This window comes from Trachypithecus francoisi, unplaced genomic scaffold (genome assembly GCF_009764315.1).
Source record: "Trachypithecus francoisi isolate TF-2019V2 unplaced genomic scaffold, Tfra_2.0 Contig01440, whole genome shotgun sequence".
NCBI classification, from domain to species: Eukaryota; Metazoa; Chordata; class Mammalia; order Primates; family Cercopithecidae; genus Trachypithecus; species Trachypithecus francoisi.
Window position 1 is genome coordinate 27,819,187 of NW_022681431.1, and position 16,303 is coordinate 27,835,489.

At 37.3% G+C, this 16,303-nt stretch overlaps 1 protein-coding gene across 2 annotated transcripts in view; it reads left to right on the forward strand.

The window, feature by feature from the left end:
* Positions 1-16,303, forward strand: part of LOC117095185 (disintegrin and metalloproteinase domain-containing protein 18) — a 166,940-nt gene that overhangs the window by 113,603 nt on the left and 37,034 nt on the right. The window lies entirely within an intron of this gene.

Consider the following 16,303-nt stretch of genomic DNA (forward strand, 5'->3'; position numbering starts at 1 on the left):
AAAAAAACTAGCCGGGCGAGGTGGCGGGCGCCTGTAGTCCCAGCTACTCGGGAGGCTGAGGCAGGAGAATGGCATAAACCCGGGAGGCGGAGCTTGCAGTGAGCTGAGATCTGGCCTCTGCACTCCAGCCTGGGCGACAGAGTGAGACTCTGTCTCAAAAAAAAAAAGTGGGAAGGAATATAGAACAAGGAAGTAGATAGGGACCAAAAGAATATTGAAGACCAAGGTACAGAAAGCTCAAATTGCCTGGGACGGACCTTAAGTACAACTCCAGAGTTTAAGGACCTGGCTGGTGAGGGCTCAAGTGGTAGTTAGGAGTAGTATTATTAAAGACTGGAGGAAGTAAGGTTCTTTTTATATAGTGGCAGAAAGCTTAGCATATTGTCTTCTACAGTATGTGGAAAGTAGAATGTGTACATAACTTGGTGATCTAGCTTCTGATCCCTTCTAACAGCTTATAATATAATATGAAATGAAATAAGCTGAGGGAACTGTTAAATAAAACATAATCATTGATGATTTTGAAAAATCTTAGCCTCTACAGACAGCAAAAGATGCTAAAATAAAGAAATGGATTCCAAGAACTATTAGGAAACCATGGTCAAGAGTGAGGCTATAAAACACTAGTTAAGAGTTCCAAAAGATTAGTCAAGATCAACTTTTAACTAATGTTCTACAATAAAAGGCTCAGAATGTTATTCAGTTATACAAAAGTCCTTTCAATAAAGAAAGACTGTGCCTCACAAATGCTCTAATTTTAAGAAGTAGAGCATCTAGAAACTTCAGAGCTTTGTCCTTCAGCCATCTCAGCACAAGCCCAAGGTAGAAAATGGTTCACTTCAAAGATATTTGAGAGCATGGCTTTTGTTTAATGTAAAGAGTCCCAAAGAGATTCACAGGAGACCCACAGTTTTTGAGAAACTGCCAGTAAAGAAAATACAAAATGAAAAGAGGCTGTTGGACCCCCAAAATTCTACTGAGAGGAGGCAGGCTGAGACAATTGCTCAGAGGCAAACACGTGCTACCTTTCCTGAAAAAAGAAGGAATGCTTAGTGAAATAAGAACCGAGAAGGCAGAACTGAGAGCCAAGAGAGATTATTCAGAAACCTTGAAAGCCAATCAAGGAACTCCCAACATGAGCCCTTCTAGATATTTCAGAATTGCTATGGACTAGTAATTCCTTTTTAGTTCTAATCCTCCCCCCAACACACACACTTTGAATGAAAGTATCTGTAAGTTATTCTATGCCTTTATTACCATTATATATTGTTGGGGTTGGGGACAGATTACTCTCTAGTGTCAAAGATCTACAGATGGAGGAGCAATACTCAAGGAAGTATACCCATGAACTTAATCCACAGATGGAGTTAACTCAGATGAAGAAATAGGCTTTGAACTGATGCTATAATGAAATGAGAATTCTGGAGAGCTTAACAATTCTTGTGGTTTTTATGTCTAAAAGATACACAACATTAGAAGCTGAACTGTGCTGCTCAGCTTTCAAAATGCCCTCCAATATCTTATCATCTTCTGCTTCCTCCCTTTATAATACACTTTCCCTACCAACCATGTGAGGGATGGACATAGTGACTTGCTTCTAGCAAATAGAGTATGGAAAAAATGGTGGACTATAACTTGCAATATTAGGTTATAACAGATAGTATTTTTCATTTTGTTCTCCTGCCCCTTCTTCATTGCTTATTTGGATGAAACAAGCTGCCATGTTGAAGAGGTATACATGGGAGGAAACTGAGTATGGCCTCCACCCAAAAGACCTTGAGGAAATGAGCATGTTAATACAACAGCCTTCTGACAACCACGTGACAAATTTGGAAGCATATTCATTTTAGTAAAACCTTCAGATGAAATTGGCTGGTATTTTAATACCAGCCTATGCAAATATCTGAAGCAAAAGACCAAGCTGTGCCATTCCTTTTATTACTTGCAGAAACTGAGACAATAGGTGTATTGTTTCCTTGTCCAAAGTCTAAGGGTGTAATTTCTGATTTGCAAGCTAAGTATGTTTTTGGTTCTATGAGAAGCTGCTATAATCTTTGATTGAGTGGCTCCACCATTTTTCATTTCCACTAGTAGTGTGTGAGTGAGAAGTTTCTCCATGTCCTCACTGGCGTTTGGTGTTAGCACTACTTATTATTTTCTCATTTTTATATGTGCATAGTGATATTTGCATTCTTTAATAGTTAATAATATTCAATATTTTTTCAATGGGCTTATATGTCATCAGTATATCCTCCTGAGTAAAGCATTAGATCATGTCTAGCCTATTTTAATCAGATTGTCTTTTTTTAAAGTTCAGTTTAATTATCTTTAAATATCATAAAGGCAAGATGGCAAATATTTTCTTCTACTCTGTAGTTTGTTTTACTTACTTTTTTTGGTTGAATTGTATAGTTTTATTTGACATACAAAAACCACTTTGAAACACCAAGATGGGAGGATCACTTGAGCTCAGGAGTTCCAGACCTTCCTGGGAAACATAGCAAGACCTTGTCTCTAAAAAAAGGAACAATATTTTTAAAAATTAGCCAGGTGAGGTGGCACACACCTGTAGTCTCAGCTACTTGGGAGGCTGAAGCAAGAGGATCTCTTGAGCTCAGGAGACTGAGGCTTTCATACCACTGCACTCCAGTCTGGTTAACAAAGCAAGACCCTGTCTCAAATAAATAAATAAATAGAAGATAAATAAATAAACAATAAGTTGATGAGTTTAGAGATAATTATACATCTGTGAAATGATCACTATCTTCCATGTTGTAAGCTACTTATAACTTCCAAAACTTTTTCCCAATCTTTTATTTATTTATTTACTTACTTATTATTGTTACCTTTCTCATAGAAGCATTTAACATATGATCTACCCCCTAGGAATTTTTTAAGTACATAATACATTATTGTTAACTATATAAACTGTGACATTCAGTCAATCTCTAGGAATTACTTATCTCAGATAACCAAAATGTTTTAACTTTTGACTAATATCTCCCCATTTCTCCCTTCCCCCAGTCCCTAGTAACCACCATTCCACTCTCTGCTTCTGTTAAGTTTTATTATTTAAGATTTGTCATATAAGCAATATCATGTAGCATTTGTTTTTCTGTGCTTGGCTTATTTCATTTAGCCTATTGTCCTCCAGGTTCATCCATGTTGTTGCAAATGGCAGGAATTCCTTTTTTATACCTAAATAATATTCCATTGTATGTATATACCATGTTTTCTTTATCCATTCATTTATTAATGGACATTTAGATTAGATTTCTTCCATGTTTTGGTTATTGTTAAAAATTCTACATTGAAGAGGGTAGTGTGGACATCTCTTTAGAATCCTGTTCCTTTGGATGTTTATCCAGCGGCGTAATTGGTGGATCATATGGTATTTCCATTTTCAGATTTTGAGAAGCTTATGTACTGATTCCCATAGTGGCTATATGAATTTATATTCCCACCAACAGTGTACAAGGGTTCCTGTGTTGGTTTATATTAGGTGTCAACCTGATTGGATTGAAGAATGCCTAGATTGCTAGTAAAGTATTGTTTCTAAGTGTGTCTTTGAGTGTTACCAGAGGAGATGAACATTTGAGTCAGTGGACTGGGAGAGGAAGACCCACCCTCAATGTGGTTTACAGCCCGACTAGAAAAAAGCAGAAGGAAGAAGGTAGGATAAGCTGGCTTGCTGGGTCTCCTGGCTTTCATGTTTCTTCCATGCTGAATGCTTCCTTCCAACCTCTGCCTGTTATCCAGTTCCAAAGTTGCTTCCCCATTTTCAGGTATCTTTATAGCAATGCCCCACTTCTCTGGTACCAATTTTCTGTATTAGTCTGTTGTCATACTAGTATAAAGAACTACCTGAGACTGGGTAATTTATGAAGAAAAGAGATTTAATTGACTCACAGTTCCACAGGCTGTACAGGAGGCCTGGCTGGGGAAGCCTCAGGAAACTTACAATCACAGTGAAAGGCAAAGGGGAAATAAGCACATATCCACATGGCTGGCAAGAGAGAAAGAGAGAGAAGAGAGAGGAGAAAGAAGGGGGAAGTGCTACACACATTCAAATAACCAGATCTCATGAGAACTCACTATCACGAAAACAGCAAGGGGGAAATCTGCCCCAGTGATCCAGTCACCTCCTAACAGATCCCTCCCCCAGCATTGGGGATTACAATTCAACATGAGATTTGGGTGGGGACATAGAGCCAAATCATATCCATTCCCTTTTCTCCACATCTTCTCCAACTCTTACTATCTTTAGTCTTTTTGATAATAGCTATGCTTACAGGTATGAGGTGATGTCTCATTGTGGTTTTAATGTGCATTTTTCTAATGATTTATTAGTGATTTTGAGTATTTTTTCTATCTATTGGCGATTTGTATCTTTTTAAAATAAATTTCTATTTATATACTTTGCCAAGTTTTTAATGAGATCGTTTTCTTACCATTCATTTGTTAGAGTTCCTCATATATTTTGGATATTAACTCCTCATCAGATGTATGGGTTTCAGATGTTTTCTATCATTTCATAGGCTGTTTATTCTCTCTGTTAACTGTGTCCTTGACTACACAGAAGATTTTGCTTGATATAATCCAATTTGTCTATTTTTGCTTTTGTTGCATATACAATTCGTATCTCCAAAATTATGCCCAAACCAATGTCATGAAGATTTTCTGCTATGTTTCCTTTTATTAATTTTATAATTTCAGGTCTTATGGATTTTTTTTTTTTTTTTTTTTTTTTTTTTTTTTTTTTTTTGAGATGGAGTTTTGCTCTGCCACCCAGGCTGGAGTGCAGTGGCCGGATCTCAGCTCACTGCAAGCTCCGCCTCCCGGGTTCACGCCATTCTCCTGTCTCAGCCTCCCGAGTAGCTGGGACTACAGGCGCCCGCCTCATCGCCTGGCTAGTTTTTTGTATTTTTTAGTAGAGACGGGGTTTCACCATATTAGCCAGGATGGTCTCGATCTCCTGACCTCGTGATCCGCCCATCTCGGCCTCCCAAAGTGCTGGGATTACAGGCTTGAGCCACCGCGCCCGGCCGGATTTTTAAATCCATTTTGAGTTGATTTTTGTATGAGGTGAGATAAGGGTCTAATTTCATGTTTCTACATATAATATCCAGTTTCCCTGGATATTGACTGTAATATCCAGTTTTCTTAACCAGTTTTTGAAGGGAATTTCCATTTCCCTGTTGTGTATTCTTGGCATATTTTTCTAAAATCCATTGACTGTATATTTGTGAATTTATTTCTGGGCTCTCTATTCTGTCCCATTGTCCATGTACTTGTTTTCATGCCGGTACCATGCCATTTTGCAGGCTATAAATTTGTAGTATAGTTTTAAGTCAGATTTTGTGATACCTACAGCTTTGTTATGTTTGCTTAATAATGGACTTTTGTTGCTTTATGAAAATTTTGAATTTTTTTCTATTTCTATGAAGAATGTCATTTGTATTTTGATGCAGATTGCATTGAACCTGTAGGTTGCTTTCGATAGTATGGACAAAAAATATATTTGCAATCTGTGAAAATGAGATATGTTTTCATTTGTTTGTACCATATTCAATTTCTTTCATCAAGATTTTATATATTTCAATGTTCAGGTGTTTGTCCCCCTGATTAAATTTATTCATAAGTATTTTTGGGAGCTATTATAAACAGGATAACTTCTTTGATTTTCTTTTTCAGAATGTTTGTTATTAGAGTATAGAAACGTGTGTACACAGGGGCAGTTCTGGTTCCTGTGTCTGCAAGAGCTTACTGGACTCTGGGGCTATCCTGCAGCCTAAGTCTGCAGCAGTGTGCTGGTGTCTGAATCAACTGGCACAGGACTGGGGCTTGGGTCTGCAGGGGTAGATCTGGAGCCTGGGTTCATGGGGACTGACTTGGTGATGTGGTCTCCTGGAGTGAGTCTGTTGCTGGAATTTGCAGCAAATTCAGACACATACTTCACTCTTTCTCCCCAATGGGAGAGCTCCCAGGTGGAGAGCATCTTTCTCCTATCTGCTGTGTTAGGCTTGGGCGAGAATTGACATGGTTAAAGTAAAATCATTCTTCCTACATTTTCCAATTTGTCTTTCCTCATTTCTGTGCTCCACATTGGTTCTTTCTTCCTTCTCTCAGACTTCAGAGTTCTGATGAAGATTATTTCATGCATGAATAGCTGTCAGATTAGTCTTTGAACCTCCTATTACTCCATTTTGCTAACGCCATTCCTGTAGCTTTTTCTCCCCATCCACAGCTTTTCTCAGAACAAAAACTTTTTATTTTCATAAGGTCCAGTTTAGCAATGTTTCCTTTTATGTATCATGCTTTTGGTGTCAAATCTAATAATTCTTCACCTAGAGCTAGATCATGAAGCTGTTCTCCTGCGTTTTTCAAAAATGTATATTCCATTTTACATTGGAGTCCACATTCCAATGTGGACTTAAAGTGTAACTTAAAGTGTAATTTTAAATTAACACTTTTGTGAAGTTTAAGAGATTTTTTGTTTGCTTGTTTGTTTTTTGCCTATGTATGGCCATTTAGTTAAAAACTATTTGTTGAAAGGCTTTTCTTTCTCCATTGAATTACTTTTGTACCTTTGTCAAAAATTAATTAGGCATATTTTGTGGGTCTATTTTGGAGTTCTCTGCACTGTTAAACTGGTCTACATGTCTATTCATCTGTCATTAGCATACTCTTGATTTCCCTAATTCTGAAGTAAACCTTAGTATTAGGCAGGGTGATTCTCTTCACTGTATTACTATTTTTCAAAATTGTTTTGACTATTCTAAGTTTTGTAACTTTTCATATAAATTTTAGAATAAACTTATGTTAGACAAAATATTTGGAGAATTTTGATAGAAATTGTGTAAAAACTATAGATGAATTTGGGGAGAATTGACATCTTTACTATATTGTCTTTCAATCTATGAATATGTGTCTTCAACTATATAGGTAGTCTTTGATTTCTTTTATCAGTAGTTTATAATTTCCAGGATATAGATCCTGTATGTACTTTTTACATTTAAATGTAAGTATTTTGCTTACACTGGAACAATTTTACATGGTATTATGTTTTAATTTTCACACATACGATTGTTAGAGAAATGTGATTTTTATGTATTGAACTTGTGTCCTGAAACCTTGGTAAACTCACGTCTTAGCTCTAAAAGTTTTTAAGGATATGTTTGTTAATATTTGGTATGTGAACAATTACATCACATGAAAAATGGGAATGCCTAATGGTTTCTTTCATAATGTTTGTTTTTTTAAAATTTACTCTTCTTGCCTTATTTCACCAACTAGGAATGTAACTACTATGCTGAAAAATACTGGTAGGAGGGGACACCCTGGCCTTCTTCCTGCTCTTCTGGGAAAACATTCAGTTTTTCTTAATTAAGTATGATATTAACTATAGGTTTTTGAAGATGTTCCTTCACTGTTTCTTCGTCATTGAGGGAGTTCCTATTATTTGTTTACTTAGAGGTTTTTTTTCTTAAAATCATAAATGAATACTGAATTTTGTCAAATGCTTTTTCTGTGTTAATGGATGTAATTATGTGAGTTTTCTTGTTTGGAATTATAATTATGTTGAGTCACGTTGTCTAAAAAACAATATATGGAAGTTCATTGATGGTATTTGGACACTTCAATATTCTGGATCCTCAAGAAAAATATGTGTTTGTAAAGATAATAAATGTCCTCTTATTCTATGTATACTAAAGTAGCTTGTAGAGATTAGATGGCACAAGACATTGAATTTACATGGTAAATTTTGGAAGATTGCTTGAAATTAGCAAAAACTTTTATCATGGCTGTTTAGGAGACATAACAGTGCTAAGCATATAAGATCAAGGAACCAACAGATTCAGTGTCTGGTGAGAGTCCACTATCTGCTTCAAAAATGGCACCTTCTTGCTGCATCCTCACATGGGAGAAAGAGTGAATAAGCTCCCTTGGAGCTCTTCTAAAAGAGCACCAATCCCATTTATGAAGGTTCTTTTCTCATGACCTAATGACCCTCACACTCCCTAAAAGCCTCACTTATCAATAGTACTGAATTGGGTATTGAATTTGAACATATGAATTTGGGGGAACACATTCAAACCATAACATTACACCCCTGACTCCCTAAATTCATATTATTCTCATATGTAAAATGTATTCCGTCCCAGGAACCCCCAAATCCATAACTCATTCTAATGTCAACTCAAAAGTCTGAAGTCCAGATTTTCATCTAAATATCATCTAACTCAGATATGGGTGCAATTCAAGATATGATTCATCCTAAGGCATTTTGCCTTCCAGCTTTGAACTTGTGAAATCAATTTATTTACTGACAAAATACAATAGTAAACAGGCATAGGATACATATGCCCATTACAAAAGGGAGAAATAGGAAGTAAGAAAGGGTTCCAAGTAAGTCCAAACTCCAATGAGGCAAAAAACATTAAATATTAGAGCTGGAGAACAATGTTTTGACATATCTTCCAGGCACACTGGGGCACAAACTGCGCCCCCAAGGCTCTAGGTAGCCCAGTCTCAATGGATGTGCTGGTTACAGCCCATGCACACCTCTCACAGGTTGGAGTTGTATGTCTGGGGCTCTCTTAGGCTAGAGTTGCACACCAGGGACTCAACCAACCTGAGGTTAAGGGGGCAGTTCTGTACTCATTGCTTGAGTAATCGTGACCCTAGTGGGGGCTATCTGTGCTGGCCTCACTCTTGCTCTCAGCTCCACTGGGCATTGCCCTAGTAGGACAGTTCTCTGCCTGTGCTCTGAGGGTCTCTTGGGCATCCTTTGAAGTCAAGATGAAGGCAGCCATGCCTCCATAGCTTTTCACTCTGAGCCCTCGTAGAGATGGCACCAAGGAGACACCCCCAAGGTTGATACAATGTGCCCTTCAGAAGGACATTCCCTTGGGTCTCATCCCATCTGGGCCCACGGGAGCCCCACCTGGTATGCTTGAGAAACAGTTTGCTAGAATGCAGGGAACAGAGACTTAAGCCATCACAAGCAGTAAGTGCCAAAGTCCTGTGGGTGCATGAAGCTCCTCTTTTGTCCCTCAAGCCTTGTAACTCCAATTCTGTAATGGGAGTGGCAGCACTGATAATCTCTGAAATGCCTTCAGGGTCATTCTTCCATTGATTTGGGGAATATCACCTAGTTTCCAAACCTTCTTAATCTCTTTTTCGAAAGGTGGCTTGGTCATATCCTTGGTGTTTTCTCCTGAAAATGTGCTTTTTCATTCTTTACAACATGGTGGGGATAAGAATTTTCCAAATCTTTTAGTTCTGCTTTCCTTTTCTTTATAAATTCCTTGTTTAATATTTATTTCTTCTCATACTTTACTATAAACCGATAAAAAAAAGCATGTTGCTCCCTCCACCATCTGCTAACATATTTCTTCTTCTCTGAAATATCCTATTTCATGGCTCAGAAATTCCACATTCTACAAAAGGACACAAACAATTAAAAGGACACATTCCACATTCTAGGACACAAACAATTTAGCCAAGTTCTTTGTCTCTTTATAACAAAGATCATCTTTCCCTCAGTTTACAGTACCTTGGTCCTCATTTCAATTGAGACCTCATAAAAATGGCTTTCACCATCCATTTTCCTACCAATGCTCTGATCAGAACCAGTTAGGTAACCTGTGAAAAGACTGAGGCTCTCTCTACAGCTATCCTCTTCTGAGCCCTCACCAGAATCATCCTTAATTTTCCACTTATAGCAATGTAGGCTTTTTCTAGCATGCACTTCCAAACCTTTTCAACCTCCAGTCATTAGTGAGTTCCAAAGCAACTTCCACATCTTTAGGTATTTGTTATAGCAACATTTCACCTCTCAGTACCAATTTCTATCTTAGTGCATTCATGCTGCTATAATGAAATACCTGAGACTGGGTAATTTACAAAGAACAGGAATGTACTACTTAATAGTTTTTGAGGCTGGGAAGTCCAAGATCAAAGTGCTAGCAGATTTAGTGCCTGGTTAGTTCTCTGCTTTAAAGTTGGTGAACAAGCTCCACTGGACCTCTTTTATTAAGGCACTAATCCCATTCATGGGGATTCTACCCTCATGATCTAATTGCCTTCTAAGGGCTCCACCTTTCAATATGATTGCACTGGAGATTAGGCTTCAACAGGTGAATTTTGGGGAACACAAACATGCCAACTACAGCATGTTAATATTTTGGTTAAAGTGTTTCTTTTTCATTTCTAAAATGACAATAACTTGTTTGTCTCTTTTGTTCTTAAATGATTACAATTTTTGGCATACAAAAACCAACACTAATTAAGAAAAATTATTTTCAGACTCTTAGATATTTTTTATTTATTATTTGCTTTTAAGAAATGCATAGGAATCAGAACTCTGTGTAATTGGAAATTTCTTTGTTGAACTATCAGTTATCACACATCACTTGCAGTGTTTTATGTGATTAAAAGTGTGTTTCCATTACTTTGTTTGGTGCATATTCATATTGAGCCAACAGATCTAAGGGGAATTTATTGAAAGTTAACTAAGATTGCCTTCATCACAGGATGTTGACCACATTGATTTTTAAAAATAGATTCCTATTTTTCTTACTTGAAGTGTCTTTTGTCCAATTAGACTTCCAGAATGGATTGCAGAAATAACAGATATTAAGTGAAACATGTTCAGTTATAATATTAGTATACATTTTAATATAAAGCTATTTTTCACATTCCCATGTGGCCTTTTGCACCTATATATAGAAAGTTCTTGTGCTACTTAGAATACGACAAAAAATAATCTCAAAAGCATTCAAAATATGTCTATGCAATATTCACATAAATTTAGATGCATACTTAAATGGCCATGAATGGTACTTTATTCTGTTTCCTAAAATTATTTACAATGCATTATTTGTTGTCTTCTTATTCTGATCAAAGCATAATGTATAACTTTAAATCAATGTATAACTTTGCAATGTATAACTTTAAATCAAACTTATAATCCAGTGAGAAATGGTACTTAAGAGTTCATCGCTTGATTATTAATTTCTTATAATCTCCCTTCCTTATACATACACTGGTCTAAATTAGACAATTTTATTCTATTGTACCATATTTTAAATTCAGGAAGTATATGTGCAGGTTTGTTACATGGGTAAATTACATGTCACTGAGGCTTGGTGTACAAATGATCCCATCACCAAGGTAGTGAGCCTAGTACCCAATAAGTAGCCTCCCAAACCAAGCCCCTTTCCCTATCCTCCCCTTTCAAGCGTCCCAGTGTCTATTATTCCACTTTTTTTCTGCTATGTGTATTTAATGTTTAGCTCCCACTCCTAAGTGAGAACATACAGTATTTAGTTTTCTGTTCCTGCATTAGTTTGCTTAGGACGATATCCTCCAGTTGCATCCATGCTGCTGCAAAGGACATTATTTCATTCTTTTTGTGTGGCTGCATAGTATCCCATGGTGTGTGTGCACCCTATTTTCTTTATCCAGCCCACCATAATGGGCATCTTCATCAATTCATGTCTTTGCTATTGTGAATAGTGCTGTAATAAACATATGAATGCATGCGTCTTTTTGGTAGGACTTGTTTTCCTTTGGATGTATATCAATAGTGGTATTGCTGGGTCAAATTGTAGCTCTGCTTTAAGTTCAGGGAGAAATCCCCAAAGTGCTTTCCACAATGGTTGAACTAATTCACATTTCCACCAGCAGTTTATAAGTGTTGCCTTTTCTCTGCAACCATACTGGACTATTTTTGGACTTTAACTGATGTGAGATGGTATCTCATTGTGGTTTTGATTTGCATGTCTCTGAGATTGGTGATGAGTGTTTTTTTCTATTTCTTTTTTTTAACTTTTAATGTTAAGTACAGGGGTACATGTGAAGGTTTGTTACATAGCTAAACTTGTGTCATGAGGGTTGTTGTAGAGATTATTCCATCACCCAAGTATTAAGCCTAGTATCCTTTAGTTCTTTTTTCTGAACTTCTCCCTCCTCCCAACCTCCACCCTACCAAAGGCCCCACTGTGTATTGTTCCCCTCTGTGTGTCCATGTGTTCTCATTATTCAGTTCCCACTTGTGAGTGAGAACATGCAGTATTTAGTTTTCTATTCCTGCATTAGTTTGCTAAGGAGAATGACCTCCAGCTCCATCCATGTCCCTGCAGAAGACACGACCTCGGTTTTTTTTGTGTTTTTTTATTTTATTTTATTTTTTATTTTTATGCTTGCGTAGTATTCCATAGTGTATATGTAGCACATTTTCTTTATCCAATCTATTTGATGGGCATTTAAGTTGATGCCATGTCTTTGCTATTGTGAAGAGTGCTGCAATGAACAGACATGTGCCTTTATACTAGATTGATGTATATACCTGCAGGTATATACCCAGTAATGGAATTGCTCTGGGAAGCACCACACTGTCTTCCACAATGATTGAACTAATTTACACTCCCACTAATAGTGTGTAAGCATACCTTTTTCTCCACAACCTTGACAGCATCTGTTATTTTTTTCACTTTTTCATAATAGCCCTTCTGACTGGTATGAGATGGTATCTCACTTTGGTTTTGATTTGCATTTTCTTAATGATCAATGATGTTGAGCTTTTTTTCCATGTTTCTTGGCTGCTGAAAGAGATCAAATGAAGAGACTAAGAGGCAGAAATGAAGTCCACAGGCAAACAGCCCGGGCGGCGCCCTGAGCCTAGTTAAAGATCCACCCGGACCTAACCGATTAAGGTTATCTATAGACTCCAGACATTGTAAGGACAAACGTTGTGAAAGTCTCTGTCCTGCTCTAATTACCAGTGTCTGCCACATATCTTAGTCCTGGGCCCAGTACAAACACAATCCTCTATTTTGTCCCAACTTCCTGGGCCCGACACAAACACATTAAGAAAAACAACACCTGGGGAAGCTCCAATAAGGTTACAACCGTTTGTAAAAGCGCAGGAACCGATAAGAAGGCTGCTAAAAGCATAACTTCACATTAACATGTAAACCAATTGTAATGCTGTAGCCTAGAGAAATGCCTTGTTCCTCTGTAACCTGACAAGTCCTGTTTACCTCGAGCTATAAAAAGCAAGCGCACGCATTGTTTGGGGCCCTCTTGTATGTTGTAGAACGGAGGGACCAAGTTCGAACTTGCATTAAAGATCCTTGCCGCTTGGCTTTGACTCTGGACTCTGGTGGTCTTCTTCGGGGAACAAACGGTCTGGGCATAACAGCTGCATGCATGTTTTCTTTTGAAAGGTGTCTGTTCATATTCTTTGCCCACTTTTTAATGGCTTTTTTTTTCTTGTAATTTTGTTTAAGTTCCTTACAGATGCTGGGTAGTAGACTTTTGTCAGATACATAGTTTGCAGATATTTTATGCCATTCTATAGGTTGGTCTGTTTAACTCTGTTTTCTTTTGCTGTGCAGAAGTTCTTTAGTTAAATTAGATCCCATTTGTCAATTTTTGCTTTTGTTGCAATTGCTTTTGGCATCTGCATCATGAAATCATTGCCTGTGCATATGTCCTAAATGATATTGCCAGGGTTTTAAGGTTTTGGGTTTTATATTTGGGTCTTTAATCCATCTTAAGTTAATTTCTGTGTGTGGTGTAAGAAAGCGGTCCAGTTTCAGCATTCTGTATATGGCTAGCCATTTATCCCAGCATCATTTATTGAATAGAATATCCTTTCCCCATTGCTTGTTTTTGTCAGGTTTGTCAAAGATTAGATTGTTATACATGTGTGGTCTTGTTTCTGGGTTCTCTGTTCTGTTCCTTTGGTCTCTGTGTCTGTTTTTGGATCAGTACCATGCTGTTTTGGTTACTGTAGCCCTGTAGGATAGTTTGAAGTCAGGCAGCATGATGCTTCCAGCTTTGTTCTCTTTGCATAGGATTGCATTGGCTATTCAGACTCATTTTTTGTTTATGTGAATTTTGAAATAATAGTTTTTTCTAGTTCTGTGAAGAATTTCAGTGGTGGTTTAATGAGAATGACATTGAACCTATAAATTGCTCTGGGCAATATGATCATTTCAGCTGTATTCATTCTACCTGTCCTTGAGCATGGAATGTGTTTCCAATTGTTTGTCATCTGTGATTTCTTTGAGCAGTGTTTTGTAGTTCTCCTTGTAGAGATCTTTCACCTCCCTAGTTCACTGTACTCCTAGGTATTTGTGTGTGTGTGTGTGTGTGTGTGTGTGGCAATTGTGAATGGGAGTACATTCTTGATTTGACTCTGTTGGCTGTTGACTCATTTGTCTGTTGTTGGTGTATGAGAATGCTGGTGATGTTTGCACATTGATTTTGCATTCCGAGACTTTGCTGAAGTTGTTTATCAGCTTAAGAAGGTTTTGGGCTGAGAGGATGGTTCTTTGAAGTTGAGCTCCAGTTGGGTTGGAGTTGCCAAAGTGCTCTCAGACTGCTGGCAATACCACTCTGTAGGAGATGATGGAGAGTCATGAGTGTAGGTGTGCTGGTGGGTGTGGCAGGTGTGCCACTAGGGCAGGGGCACTCCAGCATGTGGCGCCATGGGCAGGGGTGCTTAGGAGGAGATTACAGGAGCGTGACAAGTGGAAGGTGTGTGCACTTCAGTAGGGATCACCATGGGCAGTAGAGGTGCTCTGTTGGAGGTCCCATGGGCAGGGGTCACTCCAGCAGGTATAGTGGGAATGTCATAGGTGGGAGGTGCTACAGTGAGTGGTGCTGCAGGTAGGAGGCCTAATTTGGACAATTTTGTAATCTTCATATGGCATATAAAACTTTTTCTTTTTTTATTGTGATAAAATATACATAATGTAAATTTACAATTCTACCCATTTTCAAGTGGACAATTCATTAATTACATTTGTATTGTTGTGCAACTGTCACTACTATTCAGATCCAGAACATTTTTTTGTCATCCCAAACTGAAACTCTCTACCCATTAAAAAATAAATCCTTGTTATTCTCTCCCCAACAAACAAATGTTGGTGAGGGTGAAGAGAAAAGGGAACACTTACGCACGATTGGTGGGGATGTAAATTAGTTCAGCCACTGTGAAAAGCAGTTTGGAGATTTCTCAAAGAACTTAAAACAATTGCCATTTGACCCAACCATCCCACTTCTGGGTATATACTCAAAGGAAAATTGCTCACTCTATCAAAAAGACACAAGCATTTGTATGTTCATTGCAAGACTATTCACAATAGCAAAGACATGGATGGAATCAACTTTGAAGCCCATCAATAGTAGATTGGATTTTTAAAAATGCACACCATGGAATACTGTGCAGCCCTAAAAAAGAATGAAATCATGTCATGTCCTTTGCAGAAACATGAATGAAGCTGAAGGTTATTACCCTAAGGAAATAATGCAAGAACCAGATGATGTATATGCATCTCTTATGTATATATATTAAATCATTGTTGAATGCTTTTTCTTGTTTTATATGAAACAAGAAAAGTTTGCAAGGTACAATGTACCTTATAAATATGTACCATTTGTGTATATCAATTAATGTAATTCACTGTATGTATACAATGTATAATGATCATATCTGACTAACTAGGAAGCTCATCACCTGAAACTTTTAAAATACAAAAATGCAGAGAATGCAGAGAAAGGGTAACTCTTATACATTGTTTGTGAGAATGCAAATTAGTACAGCTACTATGGAAAACAATATGGTGTTTCTTCCAAAACTAAAAATAGAGCTACCATGTGATCCAGTAATCCTACTACTGGGTGTTTATTCAAAGAAAAGGAAATAAGTATGTTGAAGAGATAGTCACACTCCCATGTTTATTGCCACACTATTCACAATAACCAAACTATGGAATCAAACTAATTGCCCATTAATGGATGAATGGATAAAGCAAATGTGGCACATACACACAACAGAATCATTATTTAGTGATAAACAAATAAATTCATGTTATTTGCAGAACATGGATGAACCTAGGGATCATTGTATTAACTGAATTAAGCCAAGCACAGAGAAATAAATATCATATATTCTTACTCATACATGGAAGCTAAAAACAGTCTTGGATATTGTTTTATTTTTTGCTGAATTGCTCTGGCCAGAACATCTGATATTTGCTGAATATGAGGGACAAAACCGGGTTGACATATGCAACTTATAATCTATAAATTGGTTTCATGCAGATTTGAGGAAATAATTAAAAAGCTAATTTTTATTCATGTTTGGTATTGTTATATTGTGAATGACTTAAACAGATTTTGTGGTGACATTTTGAAATAAAAAAGAAGCTTACAAAGTCAGAAAAAAATAGAAAAACATAAATGAGGCAAAACACCACATATCTAGATGATTATTCACCACTGT